The following is a 15,713-nucleotide window of genomic DNA, read 5'->3' as shown; positions in this document are numbered from 1 at the left end:
GGGGACAGAGATGAACACAGCGATGAAATTAACACTACCATAGATATATTTAATATCCATAAAATCTCAAACGGTACGAATCTTCACTCTAATCACCTACTGCCATTCCAAACATTAATTCATTACATCACCATTAATTAATGACCAATATTAATTCTGTATCAAAAATAGTTTGAAAATGTTATTAATGTTCAACCATGGTAGAGGGTACCCATGCAATGTAGCTCCATATTAGTAAAATTTAATAACAAATCTTACCCATTTTAATTAATATAATTTGTGAGACATAATACTAAATTGTACTAATTAATATTAGGTAGTGTTAGGACACCATGGGTGCCTATTAACAAAGCAATGCTCTCTACTATTAGTTTAATAGCTTATATTTCTTTATTTTCTTTTCTAGAGAGCCATAAAGCTAGGAATTCCAAATCAAATTAATAAGAGTGATTAATTACTACCAAATTATGCGTATTAATTTAAACTTTTCTCATTTAATAAATAATAAATGTATAAATAGATTCTTTAAACATAATTTTAATCAATTTTATTTTCAATAATACTAACACATCCCTATTTAATAACATAATATATCTAATTAATTAAAAATCAAAATTTAATATTAATTTTAAAAGTTAAAATCAAAATTCAAACATAACTTTTATTAAAAAAAATAATTAACTAAAAATTTGAAATAAAAAAATATTATTTATTTCAATTAATTAAAAATCTATGGAAAAAAAAACAAATTTATTAATGTCTTAAAATTTTAGGTTTTTAATTAATTTAAAAATATCTAAATATCATTATTTTAAAATTTAGATTTTATTTTTTGAAAACTTATTATTAAAATTAAGATATAATATTTTATTTAATTGTTAGGATAATATTTTGGTATTTATTAGATGAGAAGAATCATGTAAACTGGTATTAAAGCAAACTAAAAAAATAAAATAATATAATCCCAATATATTTATGAACAAAAAAAATTAGAATGAGTATACCTTGCTGTTAATTAAAGGTAAAAAGAACTAACTATAATATAATATAAAGTAAAATATTAGAAAAATAAGCAAGCATTTTTGTCATGTCCAATAATATATAAATATACCAGTTATTGTATTTTTATACATAACTAGTTGTACGGGAAAACCGAAAGCGGGTCATCTCTCTAGATAAGTAGTGAAAAAGATGGAAACAAAATGGGTTATGAATATTGTTCTTGTTGACATAAACCTAAAATTCATAGGACATTCATTCCAATTATGCTTATTAGATTATCGAACGTGGACAAGAAAATAGTTCAACTGAGAGAAGAAAATCCAAGCCATCAACTGATCCAATTCAAAGTGGTTGAGTGTTACGTTCCCATCCATAGTCCCACACCTCACATGACCTTTCACACTCCATATATTACCATTACGTTCTAATCCAAACAAACCCCACTTCTTTATTCCAATCATCTCCATTCTCTTTCAAAAACTAATTAATATTAACCCCTTTTTTTGTCTTTTCTTTTCTTTCTTTCAAATACCACTCTGATGATCAAGGTCGTGATATATATTAATTAACCACCGTAACTCTACATTAAAATTAATAAACTGTGCTGGTTTGTTTAACCAATATGATATATATTTGATTGGCGTGAGTGTGTAAAGTGGGAACGTATAGTAGGAATTGAATAATTGGAGGTGGGTTTGGATAATTGGTCAAAATCACATATATAGAGATGGGGAGCTCTCTCCCACCTGCCCACCACACCCAAATTGGCTTCTGTTTTGGGTGTTAGCAGATGGCATTAATAGTGGAATTGGTTGTTGTTTCCTTTGCCACCACTTTGGCATTTAAGGCACTTATTCCCACCGTTAACTAGCGTTAAACCATGTCTGTCACTATCTCTGCTAGCTTCACTTCTTCAACACGAAATCCTTCCTCCTAAACTCCCTAAACTTTCCTTCACTTGCTTTTCTATTTCTTTTTCATTTTCCTTTTCCACCCCCAAAAATTAGGACTTTACAATATCTAATATTCCTCTACCAAGTTCCGTTGCTTCTTTTCAATGCTATATATTGACTTCGTATCATGTTGTTGATATCTACATGCATGCCTTTGTATGCTGTTCTTGGAAATGAAGAAAACAATATGCAATATTTTCTTTGATTTAATGAGTTGATCATAATCTCTAGAACTCCTAAAGTCTTTTTGAGGAGTTTTAGTATGTAGCAGAAATGTGCCGCTCTTATTTAAGAAAAGTCAGACAAGAGTCTAGATTCAATGGTAGCGTCCTTTCATTTTCGTTTACAATGAGCTGAACTCAATTATCATTTATATCTCTTAAGATAATTAATAGCATAAACGCATCCTGAATTTTTTATTATTTGCCAAATAAGTCCTTGAAAAACTTTCGTTGGCAAACAAGTCCTTGAGTTTGAAAAATAATAGCAATTAAGTTCTTTTATTAGTTAATTTTTTAATAAAATTATAATTTTGGTATTTTTCTAAATATTATACACTTTTAAATGCTTTTACATGTTATATTGTATAGAAGATTTCAAAAAAACAAATAAGGACTTAATTGCTAAAGTTTATAAAACTCAAAGATTTGATTTTAAAATATATATTCTTTAGAATTAAATTGCCAAAAAAAGTAAAACCACTTATATTTAATGATGTGTGCATATGAAATATAAACAAGATATTACATGGGCGTGACATATATTTGTATACAAAAGATCATCTTAAATAAATGCAATTTGATTATAAAAACTGTCGCATATAATATGTAATGTAATTTTTAGATGCATATAAAATGTTTGCACATATCATTACTCTAACATTAATATTAGTATAATGACATTTGGTATACATTTTTTTTTGTTGCAAAATTTTTGATATACATTAAATCTATTTAACTATAAAGTTAATATAAATAGTAGCTGATACACATTTATATATGTAAATAGATAAATAAGAGTTTTCCCCTTGAAAGAGTTTTGCCCCCTAATTTTTTTATCATGAGAAAAATCCCCTAGAACTATAGTATCTATTGCAAATGTGTCCCTTCAGTTGCATTTTGTAACGCCCTAGTTAGGCAATACTATTACATTGTGTACTTTAAATAGTGCGAGACTCCCTAATAGAGTCATTTGGTCGTAAACGTGTAACTAACGGTAATTAACATGTTAGGGTTAAAAAAATTGGTCAAAAGAAGTATCATTTCATTAGAAGTTTAAGTTCGTACATGAGATCTCAAAATAAACATTGAAATGTCATTTACAATTCAAAAGAATACAAAAGACCGACCTAAGTGGCAAAATTAGGGTTCGACCCTAGATCCTCTGTGAATCCCCGGTCGTGGTGGTCGAGCAAGCTGCATATGTACACGTCACCACCGAAGCTCTCTAACTCATGGTTGGTCAAACTTCCATTTTCTCTTACCTGCACCACATAGCACCCATGAGCCAAGACTCAGCAAGAAAACTTAAACATGTTCATAAGCAGTTAATAATAGAGCTGTAAATACGGGCCGGGCTTTTGAGCACGGCATGAAACCGGCACGAGCCCGGGAGGCACGAGCACGACACGGCACGAAAAAATATGGGCTTGGGCCAGGCACGGCACGACACGGGCTTAGCACGGCACGTCACGACAAGCCCGAAGGCACGACACGAAAGCACGAACAAACTAGCTCGAAAGCACGACACGATAAAAAACCCGATATTTTGACATTAATAATCATAATAAATTTTTATTTATCAATAATTAATAAATTAAAATGATAATATATGTCTTATTTTTTTCAATGTTTATAATTTTATAATTATATTAATTTATTTTAAGATTTGTTAGTTAAATTTTTAGCATTTATTAGTAGGTATTAAAATTCTAATAATTATCTTTGATATAATTTTGTGTAAAATATTGTTAAAAAGTATATAAAATTATCTAAAATTATAATTTAAATAAAGAAATGTATTTGGTTTGGTGGTAAGTCCATTAATGGTTAAAGAGGAGGTGGAGGGTTCAATTCTCCATCCTCACATTTTTTAGCAAAAAAAAAGTGGGCCCAAATTTGGGCCTGAATATAGACAGTGGGCCAGCCCGAATAAGGAAAGTGGGCCGGCCCGACTTGGGCCCGACACGGCACGAGCACGGCACGACATGGGCCGTGTTGGGCCTACTCTTTCAAAAATGGGCCGGCACGAGCACGGTACGAATTGAATATGGGCCGGGCCCGGCCCGAATTTACCAAAGGCACGAAAAATGTGGACCGGGCCGGGCCGGGCGGCCCACATTTACAGCTCTAGTTAATAACATATTATAGAATCATAAATAGCATGTCTATCAGTAATAACCTTACTCATACATGCATTCAATCCATATAAGTGGCTATAGAGTCACACCGAGGCCTGTTGCCCTAGATAAGTGACTGTAGAGTCACCCCAGGGCCTGTTGCCCTATTTATGTATAACCAGCCTTAGGGCTGCCCAAGCGTACCTAACGTTTTATTTTCCAACCGACCATAAGGTCGGTCAAGCGTATACCACACTCCTGTAGAGGCCTAACCATATCGGCCAGCGCCCAACGCGCTACTGCCGTCCTTGACTTATAAGTCAAGCCTTTCAATTAGATGATACAGACAAGCATAAATAATTTAACAATTATCCAGATATAGAGCATTCAAGCATGTTTAATCAAATAATCACAGGCATAATCATAATCATGCTCATTCACAGGGGCCCGAGGCCTAATCATAACCCAGGGTGCATTTTTCTTACTTCTGGTTCAAGCACTGAATAAACAGAAATGACCCACGAGCACGTTCCCCTTCCGAGCCCTAGCGGTACCCTAGTCACAACCAAAATAGAGGATATCCATCAATATCGAGTAAATAAAGGCTTCCGGACCGTGTCCTGGCCTCCAAGACCTCGAATTTTACTAAACTGGGTAGTAGAATCATTCCCGAGCCCTTAGTTTTGAGTCCCCGCAACTAAAAACTTCACTTGGCTAGTCTTTCCAATTAGCGTCTCGGCGCACCCTTGAAGGACCGCGACACGCCCCAAAGGAGAGGGTCGTGGACTTGTTTTCACTGGACACGCCCCGCGGCGCAGCCCACCAGGCATCGCATCACTAAGGCAGTTCAGAAGAACCCCAACTCCCCTAAGTTCATACGGGCTGCGGCACTCCAAGAATAGCGCCGTGACGCAACCCCGCGAACCCAATACTCCAACATTTTTCCCTGAGTTGAATCCATCAAAATTCATCCCAAATAACGACCAAACCCATATTTGAGTCCCAAAACCTCAATAATACACTTAAGGCAACACAAATACGCCAAGAATTATGCCAAAACTCAAGAACACTTAAAACCAAACTAAAATTTCACCAAAACACAGTATAACTCCTCACCTCAGCTGAGAACCTATGACCCTAAGCAGCATCTTAATCCAATTTCTGCTCCTCCAAGCTTCCAATACCCACCAAGATTTCCTCCAAGCCTTAGAATTCAAGAGTTTTAAAAAAAACTCAAAGTCTAAGAAAGAGAGAGAGGTAACGAGAAAGAGAGAGGGATGTTAAAGGAGTTGTCTTTTGTGTTTATTGAGTTATTTATGAAGACTTCTAGTGACTAAGTCCATCCATGGGTGTTAGGTTCACTTTAGGTTTGTTTTAGAGATTGTTCTATGCTACGTTTTTTAGTTATTTAGGATTGTTTAGTGCAGATTTATGCTTGTTTTCTTCTTGTTTCAGGTTTTAATGGTCAAATACATAATATGGAGTGAATATGATCAAATACATAATGGTCAAATGAGAAGAAATATGTTAAATATGATGAATAAGATGGATTTAGTGTTGATTGTGAAGTTTCAAGACATTATGTGTGGAAAATACTGCATTGAAGATACTCAACACACGTCATTTATGCTCTATAACGAAAGTCTGTGACTTCAAGCCGCATTTTTACCATGATTTCTTCACTTTTTGGAAACACTTCTATAAATAGAAGTTATAGATATTTCTCTTAGCTTTCCATAACTTTTTTAACCATTCAATTTAGAATTATATCGAAGAAGTTATGATAAAAATACGATGAGCTGACGTTGCAGGTTGTTCGAGACGGGTTACGTTTTATTCTATTATACAGCGCCCCAGCGCTGTCGAGAAACAGAGAGCATGATTTAATGCGGGTTGTAGCGCCTAGGCGCTACATTTCAGCGCCCCAGCACTATCAGTTTTCCATAAACATGTTTTGCGATTTATCTACAATGCCTCGGCACTATCTCGTGGCGCCCTAGCGCTAGGGTCCGTACCGAAACAGAATTTAGGGGAATTTTCAGGGGCAATCTTGTCTTTTCATGAAAAAAAAATGAATTAGGGTCTATAAAAGCTTCCTTAATGACGTTTTTAAGAGGAAGATATCAAATTAAGCAAGAAGGAGGCTAGAGAAGAAACAAAAAAGACAATTTTCACTTATATACAACAAAAGTAAAGAAATTACCGTAATAAGACCAATAAAACTAATTACAAAAATATATACAATCTATACCATTTTAATGTAAATAATTATGAAAATGCAATCCCTAAAATTCAGACACTTTCCTTATATGTATTAGTTTCAAAATTTATAACTTCCCATAAATAAAACACAAACAATAAAACCGTAATATTAAATATAAATGATATGATATGAATAAATATACACAAATAATATCATACAATTAATATCTGATTTACACAAACAAAAAAGGAAATATGTAATCACTATTATCACATGTCATTTTCAAAGAATTTGGACATATATCTTCAACGTAATCTCTTTATTATATAAGGAAACAAAATAAATGCAACCTAAACATAAAAAAACACAAAACAAATCTGTAAAATCAGATATAAATGAAGATATTTATTAATTAATATTTGATATGAATAAATATACAAATTTAATATCATACAAATAATGACGGATTTACACAACAAACAATTGGAAAAACATAATCAGTATTATCAGGCGCCATTTTCAAAAATTTTAGACATATATCTTCACAAATCTGTTTTTGTTCACAATTTCAAGAGAAAACAAAAGAAAAATTTTTGTTTGAAAGAAAAATAAATATGTTTATAATTTCATATAGGAATTAGGGGTATTGATCTAGAGCACACTTCTTATATAAAAGATGCAATATCTACTTTTGAAGCTGCTATTTTGATACACCATTTTATCCGGTAAGGTAAGCTTTTGGAATGATTTATATGTCAATATTGTTTTAAAGTATATATATAGAATATATATATATATGTTTGATTTAACATTGTGATTTGCATAACATATGTTTAAGTAATTTTATATTATAATCAAATAAGGTTAAGAATGAAAAGTTTCAGTAATAATAGGAACAGTCCGCATATAGATATAATTATCAATTTCACCAGTTCAAAAATAAAATATAATAGGTTTATTTTGTAAGGAGTGGACATGAACAAATAATTATGTTATGATCCATTGTTAGGAATAATACGAATAACTTAAAAAAGGATATAAACAAAACACAAAAATAAATAAACTATGATGAGGAAGGAAAAAAACAATGCTGTTGACGCAGTTCTTCGGCAACAGATAATTAAGAGAAGAAGAGAAAGAGATTAGTACTAAAAGTAGAACCGTCACAGATAGGAAATCTTTGGGGAAGGAACTAGGTGACTCGAGACACGTTTTTAAGTGGTTCGAAGGTTAAAATCCTTCTACTCCACTAGTCAATGTTATTGATATTCTCTGGGTAATTGGTTTACAAAGTACATAGTTCTTCAAAGACTATTTTTTCCAACCCCTATCAACTCCCAGGGTCTCCATATTTATAGGAGAAGGCACCTGGAAGTTGGTAGGGAGGTCATCCCGTGACCTTACCATTTGTCATATCAAGTCTGTGATATTCATGATTAATTCCTAAACCTGACACACAAGTGTGGTCTAATCAGTATGAAAGGAGATAATGGGCCGCACGGCCCAACCCGTCCGTGGGTGTCTGAATACGCACGTTCCTGCTGCGTGTCCGAGAAGTCAGGGGGATATCGGACACGTGATGGCAGGAATATGCACGTTTATCTTGCGTGTTGACTTCCCATAGGGTCGGAGCTTCCTGAGAAGCTCGCTACCGGAGCAGTTCATAACCCGAGCTTATCCGTCCGTGGCTGTCGGATGTTATTCCCAGCTCCTGGGGCAACAAGTGCGAACTGGAAACAGGACCCCCTCGAGCTAGCAAGGGCTCGTCCTGGAAATAGAGCCTCCGGCCTGTGGGAGCCTCGGACTAAATCATGTTTAGTCCGAGGCTCGTCCTGCTAAACAGCCCGTGGGAAAACCAGGGCGTACATCTGCCCCCCAAGCTCCTGCTCGTGGTCTATGACGTCAGATATGGGAGACCATAGTAGGGGCTTTTAGACTTCCCCCACAACCCTTCGTATTCCATGCTTTTCGCAGGCGTCTGATACGTGGAACGCCATGGGTGGCGACGGTACACTCTACGAGAACCGCATTAAATGGCCTAGCCTACTGTCCAGCCGTCGTTTCACATTTCGAGTGGAGGGTCTCCCAAGAGCCTTTTACACGTGATCCTTCCCTTGTATAAAAAGGGGGTGGTCATCCCACGCACAGGCCACCTTACCATTCAAAATCTCTCAAATTTCCTTCTTTTCTCTTTGACCTTCCGAAGAACAAAACCCTCATTTCCATTGCTCTCATCTTCTCCGTTCACGAAGCTTAAGCGTACGAGTTCCTTCAAAGCCTTGGAGACCACTGTGCCAACAAAGCTCCTACCAGCGCAGCAACCTCGCTCACCATCAAACCATATACTGTAAGTCTTCTGTCCCTGTTTATTTTTGAAAGCATGCCACTGTAGCTTAGGTAAAAAAAATTTACTGTAGCCACATGCAGAGGTTTTCTGGGTCGCGCGGATATGGAGGGTGACAGCCCTTCTTAGATTAGGGCACACTTGCCATGGGACCTCGTCTTAGAATATGGGTTCCATGGTTCTCCCTTAGGAACAATTTCTGGGTAGGACCCTTAGGAATTTTGGGTGCAAAAACCGGGTAGCTTAGGGAATACGCCTCAAAAGCGGTTTTGCCACGCCTTGCCTGTTGAAACTTTCCCCCCAAGGCAATTTTTTACTCTGAGTCCTCTGACACACGAATTCCGAGTAATCTGGGATCTGTTGAGGGCATAGGCGCGTGTTCCTTGGGACGCGTGGCACCACTCTCCACGGGCTGGGCTTACCCCAGCTCGTGTACTTAATATTTGCTTCATTCTCCTGCTTGGGTCGCCTTTTCTAAAGTGTTTTCTTTTGTTCGATAGGCGACCAGATGGCTCCAAAGAGAAATCTGCCACAGAAGAACGTGGGAAGTTCGTCTTCCCAACGGGATAAAGGAAAGGCGGTGGTGCCCAGCTCGCCAATTCCTCACTTTGGGCCGGCGGTGGAGAAGCAAGCCGAGGTGGCCCCTGACGCGTTTTTCGAGGCAGAGAGAATTGTCTCGAAGATAACCAACCAGGCAAAGATCAACAAAATCTTCCTCAACCACAACATTCCCCTGGGGATGGCCTCCGTGATCGCCCGACCTGCTGCGGATGGGGAGCGGAGCTGCACGCCGCTCGACGAGTCGTTCGCGGCCTGGAGCGGTGAACACTTCAAGGCAGGCCCTTCCTCCCCTTGGATCAGTATTTTGCTAATTTTTTGAACTATGTGGGGTTGGCCCCATTTCAGCTCCCCCCCCAACTCATACCGTCTGCTGGCGGGATTGAGGTATTTGTTCCAAAAGCATGAGTGGGAGGTCCCCACTTCGGCTGATATTCTATATTTCTTTTGCCTTAAAGCCAGCCCGGACCAGCGGGGGCGAGGCGACGGGTTCTATTATTTAACCCGCTTCCCTAACACAGCAGCAGTCATCGAGCTGCTGAGCCATCCAAACGACTTCAAAGACCAGTTTTTCATGTCAACTGGGTTCCGCAACTGCGACCATCACTACTTCAACCGTCCTCGTAAGTGATCCTTGATTTAGTTCGCCTTTTAAAGGTTATCTTGTTTTAGCTCCTCCCTTATTCCACTTCTGATTTCAACCAACCTTGCAGCCATTTATGCGAGGACCGGAAAGTCTGTGACCCTCGGGGGTCAATACGATACACTGGCGAACTTGCCCCCCAGTGAGAAGGACTACCGCGTGCTCGTGACGGACGAGACAATGGTATTCTGCAAGCTGATTTTCCCAAATCAGACTTTGAACTTGAAAAGGCCCCGGGGGCCTCCCCCAGCTCGCGACAACAGACCGATCGTCGCGGAGGAGGTCGCAGACGACGAAGGCGAGGAGGAAGGTGACGAAGTTCCTCTCGTGATGAACAGGAAGAGGACCTTGGAGGTCGGCCAAGGTATGGGCGAGGAGAGGGTCCAATCCGGAGCAGCCGCGGGTCCTTCCGGCCAAGGTAACCCTTACTTGTTTAAGAATGTAGATAGGGCCACTGCAGACCCCCGGCTGGTTAGGTTCAACCCTAGGCAGCTCGTCCATCGTCACCCAAGGAATCCAGACCTGGACACGCTCTTGCTTCACTGCGTTGACCAGCTCGTGCTGGACAACCAAGAGAGTCGTCCTAAGGGTACCGTAGTAGTAGATAATACCCTAGCCTTTAGGTCGGTCCTTTTTGAGGAGTACGGGACCAACTTGCGCACGTGGTCTGCGCTCCAGGGGGGCATCTATGCTCCGGGGATTAGGCAGTACGTAGGAGAGTCCAGTCCTGAGTCAGAGCCGGACCTAGAACCTGCGACAGATCACGAGATAATCGTCTTAGGCTCCTCCAGCTCGGGGGGTAGGGCTCCCTTAGTATTTGCTTACTTATTTCCTTTGAAACTTTTGTCTCTATTTCTGCATGATTGCTACCTTGTAATAACCATGTTTTTTGTTCTTAGCAGAAGAGATGTCTCAGCCCGGAAATAGTCTGCGGGGCGTTGTGTTCGGCGGGAACCCCCCAGCAGGGCCGAGGTTAAAGAGGCTCCGCGAGTCCAAGAGCTCGGCTGGGGCCTCCACCAAATCCCCGGCTAAGGAGAAGGAGAAAGCCCCGCCATCCCAGGTCGCGGGGGCGATCCTCCCTGTTGCCAGGACAGGGCTCATGCACCCGCCACCCCAACGATCTCCATTAGCCACCCAGGACGGGGTAATAGAGATCGGGAATCTGGCCGCGGCAGCCCCGGATGTGCATATCCCGGTCGACCCCCGGGCTCTGGAGAAGATGCCCGAAGCATTCCGGGGTACGGTGTATGAGTCGGCTAGCTACGCCGTCAGCCATTTCTACAATATCAGGGAGAAGGAGCTCCGGGCCATCGAAACAACGAGCCCGGTCCGAGTTATAGAGTCTGCGGTGGACATGACCTTAACGGTAAAGTGCCCCCTTCTTTTGAGGCTTTAACACTCACACGCCGCCTTTTTCCTTCCAGTTTGTTAATTTAACATTTCTTTCTTGCAGGGCATTGCTGCCGCATACAGAGGCATTGCCAGGACCAAGGCCCAGCTCGAGGGTTTGGAAGCTGAGCGCCAGACCGCCCTCCAGGAGTCTCAGGAGGCGAGAGCCGCGCTGGCGGCCTCTAAAGCCAAGCTAGAGAAGATCCGCTCCGAGAACCAAGAGCTTAAAAACTCCCTGGCCGCATCGCGGACAGATCTTGAGGTGGCGAAGACTGAGGCCCAGGCCGCCCTGGAAGCCGAGCGGGTCGTCTCGGAGCAGTCCTTACAAGACCTGTTCTATCACTGCTGGTCCCACAATCCGGACGCGGACTTTTCTTTCATGCCGCCGGACCTCTGGGCGTTCTTGTTGCTGCAGCTCCAAGCCCGCCTAAATAAGGAGGTTCCTCCATCGGAGACTGGAGAGGCCTCTGTTGCGGCGGAGCAGGATGAGACCGCGACCTCCAAGGGGCCAACTGATGGGGCTTAGGATATTTCTCTTTTAAGTATTTTGAACTCTCTTTCTATTGTAATTCTCTTTTTTATGTGAGGCGTTTCCACCTCGAGACAATTTGCTCAGCCAGTTTGACATATATATTTTTATGCATTTGGTTACAATTCGTCTCTTTATTTTTATGAACTTAGTTCGAGTTAACTTTATCCGTGTCCCGGGCTCTTTAGAGAAGGGCCACGATCTATAAATTTTAGTTAACTTCTAAGTTTTGTGACCTGGTTAAGACCAGGAACTTATTTTAAAAAACTTAGTTCGTGTCAACTTTATCCGTATCCCGGGCTCTTTAAAGAAGAACCACGGTCAACACATTTTAGTTAACTTCTAAGTTTTCTGACCTGGTTAAGACCAGGAACTTATTTTGAAAAATTTAGTTCGTGTCAACTTTTATCCGTATCCCGGGCTCTTTAAAGAAGAACCACGGTCAACAAATTTTAGTTAACTTCTAAGTTTTATGACCTGGTTAAGACCAGGAACTTATTTTGAAAAACTTAGTTCGCGTCAACTTTTACCCGTATCCCGGGCTCTTTAAAGAAGAACCACGGTCAACAAATTTTAGTTAACTTCTAAGTTTTCTGACCTGGTTAAGACCAGGAACTTATTTTGAAAAACTTAGTTCGCGTCAACTTTTATCCGTATCCCGGGCTCTTTAAAGAAGAACCACGGTCAACAAATTTTAGTTAACTTCTAAGTTTTCTGACCTGGTTAAGACCAGGAACTTATTTTGAAAAACTTAGTTCGCGTCAACTTTTATCCGTATCCCGGGCTCTTTAAAGAAGAACCACGGTCAACAAATTTTAGTTAACTTCTAAGTTTTCTGACCTGGTTAAGACCAGGATAGGACTTAGTTTGTGATGACTCTTATCCGTAGATAAAAATTAACACCTAAGTCGTTAAGGAGACCTGGTTATATCCAGGTACCATATGCCCCCCAAGTAACTGGGAAAGGATCTTTCGTGGTTACTTTAAAATTACACTTGCAAATAACGAGAAACATTTGATTTTTATTTATGCATGGAATGCGACCTTCTAGGCCTTACAAATGGCTCATTGATAGTATTTCTTTAGGCGGATAGCATTCCAAGTCCGCAGGACCGCCCCTCCACCAAGTCGAGCTAACTTATAAGTTCCCTCTTTGATGACTTCGATGACCTGGTATGGTCCTTCCCAGCTTGGTCCCAAAACCCCATCTTTGGGATCTTTCCCGGCCAGGAAAACTCTCCTCAAGACCAAATCACCGACGCTAAAGGCACGTCTTTTGACCTTAGTGTTGAAGTAGCGAGTGATTTTCTGTTGATAATGGGCGAGCTGGAGTTGTGAATCCTCTCGCCTTTCATCCACTAAGTCTAAGGAGTGGCATAAGAGCTCGTGGTTCCCGTCTTGGTCGTAGGACCGGACCCTGTGCGATAGGACCTTCACCTCCACGGGGAGGACTGCTTCACTTCCAAAGGTTAGGGAGAAAGGAGTGTGACCCGTGGGAGTCCGATGTGTGGTCCTATAGGCCCACAGAACTTGGGGGAGCTATTCTGGCCAGATCCCCTTTGCCTCATCTAGCCTCTTCTTGAGGCTTGCCTTCAGAGTTTTATTGACAGCCTCGACCTGGCCGTTCGCCTGGGGATAGGCCACGGACGAGAAGCTTTTCACAATTCCGTGCCTCTCGCAAAATTCGGCGAACAGATCGCTGTCAAATTGAGTACCATTGTCGAAGACGATCTTTTTAGGTAGGCCAAATCGACATACAATGCTTTTAACCACGAAGTCTAGCACCTTTTTCGATGTTATTGTCGCCAACGGTTCTGCTTCGGCCCACTTGGTGAAGTAGTCAATGGCTACCACGGCGTAACGGACCCCGCCCTTTCCGGTGGGCAGGGCGCCTATTAGATCTATTCCCCAAACTGCGAAGGGCCAGGGAGACGAAATCATTTTTAGCTCGGTCGGAGGAGCTCGGGCAACCGCAGCGAACCGCTGACACTTGTCGCACTTTCTTACATATGAGATCGAGTCTTTGGACAGAGTCGGCCAGTAATAACCTTGCCGGAGGATCTTCAAGGCCAGGCTTTGCCCCCTAGTGTGATCTCCGCAGAATCCGTCATGAACTTCTTGCAGGATGGCCTTCGCTTCACTTGGAAGAACGCACCGGAGGAGAGGTAAGGAATGCCCACGTCGGTACAACACCCCCTCGACTAACGTATACCTCGGAGCTTGATAAAGGACTCGTCGTGCGTCGTTGCGCCCTTCGGGTAACTTGCCCTCGACGAGGTACTCAATAATGGGAGTCATCCAGGTCGGCCTGATGTCGATCATTTCAATATCCGCCTGACCTTCGTCTATGCTAGGTTTCTTCAAGAACTCAACTAGCACCAACCCCAGGGTTTCTGTCTCTCCCGAGGTGGCGAGCTTGGCGAGAGCATCTGCGTTGGCGTTCTGCTCCCGAGGTATCTGTTCGATCGACCCCCGCCCAAACGCAGACATTTCGGACTTTACCTTCGCCAAATAGGCGGCCATCTTGGGACCCCGCGCCTGATACTCGCCTAGAACCTGATTCACCACGAGCTGGGAGTCGCTGAAGCATTGGACAGAGCTCGCCTTTAGCTCGCTAGCTATCCTAAGTCCAGCTAACAAGGCCTCGTACTCTGCCTCGTTGTTAGATGCCTTGAACCCAAACCTTAGCGCCGAGTGGAATCTATGCCCCTCTGGGGATATCAGAATGATTCCGGCCCCGGAGCCGTTCTCGTTAGATGAGCCATCAACGAAGATCTTCCACGATGAACCTGAGGAGGCGAGCTGATGTGAGTCTTCTGATGGGATCTCATGGAATCCCGCACATTCTGCCACGAAGTCGGCCAAGGCTTGACTTTTTATGGTAGTTCGGGGAGTATAGAAAATCTCGAACTGACTGAGTTCGACCGCCCACTTTAGCAAGCGTCCTGAGGCTTCAGGCTTTTGCAAAACCTGCCTTAGAGGCTGATCAGTCATGACGTGTACAGAGTGGGAATGGAAGTATGGCCTGAGTTTTCGCGAGGCCTTGATTAGGCAGAACGCCAGTTTTTTCCATCAATGGGTACCTTGACTCAGCTCCGAGGAGTCTCTTGCTGATGTAATAAACCGGTTTCTGAGTCTGGTCCTCTTCTCGCACCAGAACGGCACTAGCTGCGTCCTCAATTACGGCCATGTAGAGGAAAAGAGGTTCTCCTACCTTGGGCTTTGATAGCACAGGTGGTTCAGCCAGGTGCGTTTTTAGGTCGAGGAATGCGCCTTCGCATTCTACTGTCCATTCGAACTTCTTGTTTCCCCGGAGCAGGTTGTAGAAGGGCAGGCACTTGTCGGTCGATTTGGAAATGAACCGGTTCAGTGCTGCCACCCTACCTGTGAGGCCTTGGACATCTTTCCGCGACATGGGGGAAGGAAGCTCGAGCAGTGACCTGATCTTGTCGGGGTTTGCCTCGATTCCTCGGGTATTGACTATGAAACCCAAGAATTTCCCTGATGCGACACCGAAAGTGTACTTCTGAGGATTGAGCCTCATGCCATATTCTCGCAGTATGTTAAAGCATTCTTCCAGATCGGTGACATGGTTGCTGGCAATCTTAGACTTGACAAGCATATCATCAACGTACACTTCCATGTTTTTCCCGATCTGGTCCGCGAACATTCTATTTACCAGCCTTTGGTAGGTAGCTCCGGTGTTCTTCAGACCGAACGGCATGACCTTATAGCAATAGACATTAGTCGGGGT

This window comes from Humulus lupulus, chromosome 8 (assembly GCF_963169125.1).
Source record: "Humulus lupulus chromosome 8, drHumLupu1.1, whole genome shotgun sequence".
NCBI classification, from domain to species: Eukaryota; Viridiplantae; Streptophyta; class Magnoliopsida; order Rosales; family Cannabaceae; genus Humulus; species Humulus lupulus.
The sequence above is the reverse complement of the archived record's forward strand: the minus strand, read 5'-3'. Positions refer to the sequence as shown.